This window comes from Lathyrus oleraceus, chromosome 5 (assembly GCF_024323335.1).
Source record: "Lathyrus oleraceus cultivar Zhongwan6 chromosome 5, CAAS_Psat_ZW6_1.0, whole genome shotgun sequence".
In the NCBI taxonomy this organism is placed as follows: domain Eukaryota; kingdom Viridiplantae; phylum Streptophyta; class Magnoliopsida; order Fabales; family Fabaceae; genus Lathyrus; species Lathyrus oleraceus.
Window position 1 is genome coordinate 352,529,243 of NC_066583.1, and position 6,412 is coordinate 352,535,654.

The 6,412-nt window shown below is 39.0% G+C and overlaps 1 pseudogene; it reads left to right on the forward strand.

Moving 5' to 3' along the window:
• The first annotated feature begins 403 nt into the window (after positions 1-403).
• On the forward strand, positions 404-5,889 carry LOC127084611 (ABC transporter C family member 3-like; annotated as a pseudogene).
• Positions 5,890-6,412: the final 523 nt, after the last annotated feature.

Below are 6,412 nucleotides of genomic sequence, written 5' to 3' on the forward strand. Positions count from 1 at the left end.
TGATTTTCTTGAAAAAAACGGTTAAATAAAGTCACGTCACACTGCAATTTTCTCAATTCAAACAAAATTTAATGCACAAATATTATATATTATAAATAAAATTTAATATGCATCTGAATAAATATCATATTTTTTATCATATAAATAATTTATATTAAAATCAAACTTATAAAAAAAGACATTGTTAATATTTTTACGCGTTAGCGTAATAAAAAAAAAGCGGACAAACGGGCACGGAGTGCCGGTTTGAACGCTAGTATACTATAATGTGCTTAGTGTAAAACCATGTAAGGTGTTAGAGAAAAGTTTTGCATTGAAATTGACATCTTCTTTTTCCCATTTTCCATTTTCATGACTTTTCTTCACTATCTTATCAAAGACCCCACTTCATTGTGACCACATTATAATTCTCGATTTAGAGTAAAGTCAACAATTGCTCCTTCAACCCGTTTCCACTGGAAGTGTTTGTGGACCATAGAAAAAGAGGGAAATAAATGGATTCCATAATACCAACTAGCATAACCACTAATATACTAATATTTGCATATTGGGATGTTTTGTTAAGAATATGAGTAAACATGCCTCTCTTGAAGAGCCCCTTTTGAAGGATGAAGCTAGTGTAAACAACAACAATTCTGATTCCAATGAGATTTTAACAAGTTATTCAAAGGCTGGATTTTTCAGCATTCTTACTTTCTCATGGATGAGTCCACTAATAACATTAGGGAGTAAAAAGACTTTAAACCATGAAGATCTTCCACTTCTTTCTGCCAATGACACTGCCTATGGAACTTTTTCAACTTTTAGAAAAAAGCTTGAGTTGGAGTGTGGTAATGTTAGGACTGTGACAACTATTAAACTCGCTAAGGTGTTGTTGTTATCGACATGGGAAGGGATTCTTATATCTGGCTTATATGCTTTCGTGTACGTATGTGCTACTTATGTAGGACCTTACCTTATTGACAACCTTGTTCAATATCTCAATGATGAAAACAAGGCTAAAAATGAAGGCTATGTTTTGGCTACGGCGTTTGTTGCATCGAAACTTGTTGAGTGTCTTTCGCAAAGGCACTGGATGTTTACGTTCCAACAGGTTGGTGTTAGGATGCAATCAATGTTGGTGTCGATTATCTATGCTAAAGGTTTGACACTTTCGTGTAAATCAAAAGAGGGACATAGCAGCGGCGAAATCATCAACTTAATGACTGTTGATGCTGAAAGGATAGGTGAGTTTTGTTGGTATATGCATGACCTATGGATGGCTGTTCTGCAAGTTTCTTTGGCTTTGTTTATTCTTCGTAGAAGTGTCGGGGTTGCTTCAGTTGCTACTTTTGCTGCAACTGTTATCGTGATGCTGCTAAACCTTCCTATGGCATCCTTACAAGAGAAGTTCCAAGCTAATTTAATGGAGTTCAAGGATAAGAGAATGAAGGCAACGACTGAGATTCTAATGAACATGAGGATTCTTAAGCTTCAAGCGTGGGAGATGAAGTTCTTATCGAAGATCATTCAGCTTAGGAAGTTAGAGGAGACGTGGCTAAAGAAATTTCTTATTGGTACAGCTATTGTTAGATTTCTCTTCTTTAACACCCCAACGTTTGTTGCAGTGGTCACTTTCGGTGCTTGTGTTCTTCTAGGCATTCCACTTGAAACAGGAAAGATCTTATCCGCTCTTGCAACGTTCAGAATTCTTCAAATGCCTATCTATAACTTTCCCGACACACTTTCAGTGATGGCAGAAACCAAGGTTTCCCTCGATAGGGTTGTTGCTTTTCTTCGTCTAGATGATTTACAGACTGATGTAGTGGAGAAGCTTCCGCGAGGTAGTTCTGATATAGCAATTGAAATAGTAGATGGAAATTTCTCTTGGGAATTATCTTCTGTTTATACAACGTTGAAAAACATAAACCTTCGAGTTTTCCATGGTACGAGGGTCGCTGTTTGTGGCACGGTTGGATCAGGCAAGTCTAGTTTACTTTCTTGTATAATAGGCGAAATACCGAAGATATCTGGGATTTTGAAGGTGTGTGGAACAAAGGCTTTTGTTGCTCAATCAGCATGGATACAAAGCTGCAAGATCGAAGAGAACATACTATTCGGTAAAGAGATGGATAGGGAAAAATACGAGAAGGTGCTAGAAGCATGTTCGTTGAAGAAAGACCTAGAGGTTTTACCATTTGGTGATCAGACCATTATTGGAGAGAAGGGAATTAATTTGAGTGGTGGACAGAAACAAAGAGTACAAATCGCCCGTGCTCTTTACCAAGATGCCGATATATATCTACTCGACGACCCCTTTAGTGCTGTTGATGCTCATACAGGTTCCCATCTCTTTAAGGTACTATTTTCTAAACTCTCTTGCTTTGATGGAAAGGTTTGTATCTAACTGTACTGTTTCAGGAGTGTTTGCTTGGCCTTTTGAAAACAAAAACTGTGATATACATAACACATCAAGTAGAGTTCTTACCTGACGCGGATCTGATACTTGTGAGTGGTTTATATATTTCGTCACGCTCCTTAACTCAAACTTTTAAACATTATAGCTTACCTTTTTCTTTCTTACAATTCATATAGGTTATGAAAGAAGGAAGGATAACTCAATCAGGAAAATACAATGACATTCTTACATCAGGAACCAATTTTATGGAACTTGTAGGCGCACACAGAAAAGCATTGTCTTCAGTTAAGTCTTTAGAGAGAAGGCCTACATTTAAAACATCGAGTTTTACCTGAGAAGACACAGGTTCATTAAGCGATTATGAACATGAGCAAGAAGTGGAAAACATAGATGGTCGAAACGGAAAGCTAGATGAAACAATTGTTCCGAAAGGCCAACTTGTTCAAGACGAAGAACGTGAAAGGGGTAGTATCGGGTTGAAAGTGTTCTGGAAATACATAACAACAGCTTATGGAGGAGCACTTGTACCTTTCCTATTTCTTTCACAGATACTCACTGTGGTTTTACAAATTGCAAGCAATTATTGGATGGCTTTGGCAACTCCTGTTTCAGCAACTGCAGAACCTGCTATCGGAACCTTTACTCTGATGGTTGTCTATGTCTCTTTGGCAATTGGAAGTTCCTTTACCACCCTTGCCAGAGCAGTTCTTGCCGCGATAGCCGGATACAAGACAGCCACCATGCTCTTCAATCAAATGCATTTGAGCTTCATTCGCGCTCCAATGTCATTTTTCGATTCCACCCCAAGTGGAAGAATTCTTAATAGAGTATGTATAACATGTCGATAACTCTTTGCTTCGCTGGTTTATTTTGAACAAACCAGTTGTTTACCTCATCATTGCAGAAACAGATTCGCTACGGCGTTTGTTGCTTATCTAAATTTTAATTTTACTGGTTTGTTTTAGGCTTCGACAGACCAAAGTACAGTAGATATGAGCATTTCAAACCTAGCGTGGGGATTTACCTACGATCTCGTTCAGCTCTTGGGAATTATTGCTGTGATGTCTCAAGCGGCATGGCAGGTGTTCATAGTATTGATTCCTGTCATGGCAGCATGCATATGGTATCAGCGATACTACTCGGCATCAGCACGGGAATTGGCGCGATTAACTGGTATATGTCAAGCTCCAGTTATACAACATTTTTCTGAAACAATTTCTGGATCAACAACCATAAGCTGTTTTGAGCAAGAATCAAGATTTAACGAAACGAATATGCAATTGATAGACAAATTCTCCCAGCCTAAACTATACAGTGCCAGTGCGATGGAATGGTTGAGTTTTAGATTGGATCTTTTATCCTCTACCATATTTGCTTTCTGCTTGGCTTTCTTGGTATCTTTTCCAAGTTCAATAGCCGATCCTCGTGAGTATTTCAATTTTAACTCGTATACATTAACTAATCATAGTCACTCGTAAGTAATGACATTAGGCATAAAACATCGATTTTATTTATGTGAAGGCATTGCGGGATTAGCTGTGACATATGGGATTAATCTAAATGCTGTACAATCTAGTTTAATTTCGATTCTTTGCAATTTGGAGAACAAAATTATATCGGTAGAAAGAATACTTCAGTACACTTCCATCCCAAGTGAAGCGCCTTTTGTAATAAAAGACAATCAACCCGATCATTCTTGGCCCTCATTCGGAGAGGTTCATATCCAGGATTTACAGGTTCAATATGCCCCTCACTTGCCTCTTGTTTTACGCGGACTTACATGCACTTTTACTGCTGGAGCAAAAACTGGCATTGTGGGAAGAACAGGAAGTGGAAAAACAACTCTAGTGCAAGCACTTTTTAGGCTTGTTGAGCCTCTTGCAGGAAAAATATTGATCGATAACATCAACATCTCATCGATTGGAGTCCATGATTTACGGTCCAGACTAAGCATAATCCCGCAGGATCCAACAATGTTTGAAGGGACTGTAAGAAGCAACCTCGACCCGCTGGAAGAGTACACAGATGAACAAATATGGGAGGTAAAAATTGTTAAATCGTATTTTCTCGACAGTAAAAAGTAACCGATCCCTTTATGCAAGTTATACAAATTAACACACTTTAGGAAACATGTTAGGCTCTTGGTATGTGCCAACTTGGAGATGAAGTGAGAAAGAAAGTAGGAAAGCTTGATTCTCCGGTTACTGAGAATGGCGAAAACTGGAGCATGGGTCAAAGACAGTTGGTTTGCCTCGGCCGCGTTTTACTTAAGAAAAGCAAGATATTAGTACTTAATGAAGCTACTGTTAGATAATTAATTGATAATCCTGGATAATCTTCGAAGAATCGTGTTCGTTCACTTTCCGAACAAAGTATTTCGACCCTATTTATGCCTGGGTTCACGAAATCTTTGTGGGGATAATTCTTGAAGAAAGAATGTTTCTGGCAAAAGAAAGATTCTGGAACGTAGAATGGTTTTTGTGTGTAACCCTAAACCGAGGCCAGATTTCCCCCTTTTATAGGAGAACGAAAACTGAAAACGAAAAGTCATACCTGGCAGCGGGACCCCAGCCAGGGGCTCTGCCCCTTGGACCCCGGCAGGGCGCTGCCCCGCACCCCGCCAGGGGCTTCGCCCCTTGGAACCCCAGCGGGGCGCTGCCCCGCACCCCGCCAGGGGCTACGCCCCTTGGAACCCCGTTTTCAATTACTTGCAGTCAATTACACGTTGGCTCTACGAGCGTGCACTCCGCACTACTCCTAACTCGTTTCCAAGCTTTAACGCATAATTGCATCGGCCTATAGTAAATCTCATTACTACTAAAATCATGGGTGATACTAAAATCACCAACAAATCCCCCCCATTTTAGTGTAATCCTTGATTTACTTAATATATACAATAAAATATATAAGGGTATATTACAATCAAACAGATGCATAAACGAAAATGTCTTGCGATTGAATTTTCATTTTAGTACAAATACACATTTCAAACACTCGAAAATCTGGGTGTCATAGCGATTGAACCCGTCAATCCATTTGAATGTCAGAAGATATAGTACACATATGTTTCTTACAATACTCTACTATTCATACTTGACACTTTACAAGCCATGTGTCCTTATCCATTAATAAGCATATAGGAAGCCAAGTCCAAACTTCTTGAAGCGGCAAAACTTCATGCTTACATAGGTGACTCTTTTAATCTTGTACCTGCATTTACAATTTTTCAAAAGAACCATTAAGAAGATATACTTCAACCTAACCATCACTTGCAGGTCTGAGCACATACCCTGGGAAGATAAATATAATTGCTCCAATCTTTAGCTATGATCTTTCCACATTGAATTCTGCTTCTAACGTCATATTAGAAGGGAATTGGGTATATCAAAGCTAATAGATTTAAATGGACTTTAATCCCATCCCAATTACCGACTTCTTTACTAAGTCTCTAGTTAACCCCTTCGTCAAGTGGTCAGCTAAGTTTTGTTGCGACCGAACAAACTCTATAGATATCACCCCATTCATGATTAATTCTCTAATCATACTATGTCTGACACCCAAATGTCTAGACTTTCCATTGTATATTTGACTATAAGCTTTAGCCAATGTGGCAGTACTATCACAACGGATAGAAATTGGTGATATCGGTTTAGGCCATATCGGAATCTCGTATACCAAGTTCCTTAGCCATTCTGCTTCTTTACCAGCAGCAGCTAATGCTACAAACTCAGATTCCATTGTGGAACTAGTTATACATGTTTGCTTCTTGGAAGCCCATGAGATAGCACCTCCCCCAAGCAAGAACACCCATCCACTTGTAGAGGATGAATCTTCAGCATTATTTATCCAACTAGCATCCGAATAACCCTCTAACACCGAAGGAAATCCCATATATGACAATCCATAATTCATCGTACCCTTCAAGTACTTGAATACCCTAGTTATCGCATGCCAATGATGCCGGCTAGGATTACTCGTAAATCTGCTCAACTTTCCAACCGCATAAGCAATATC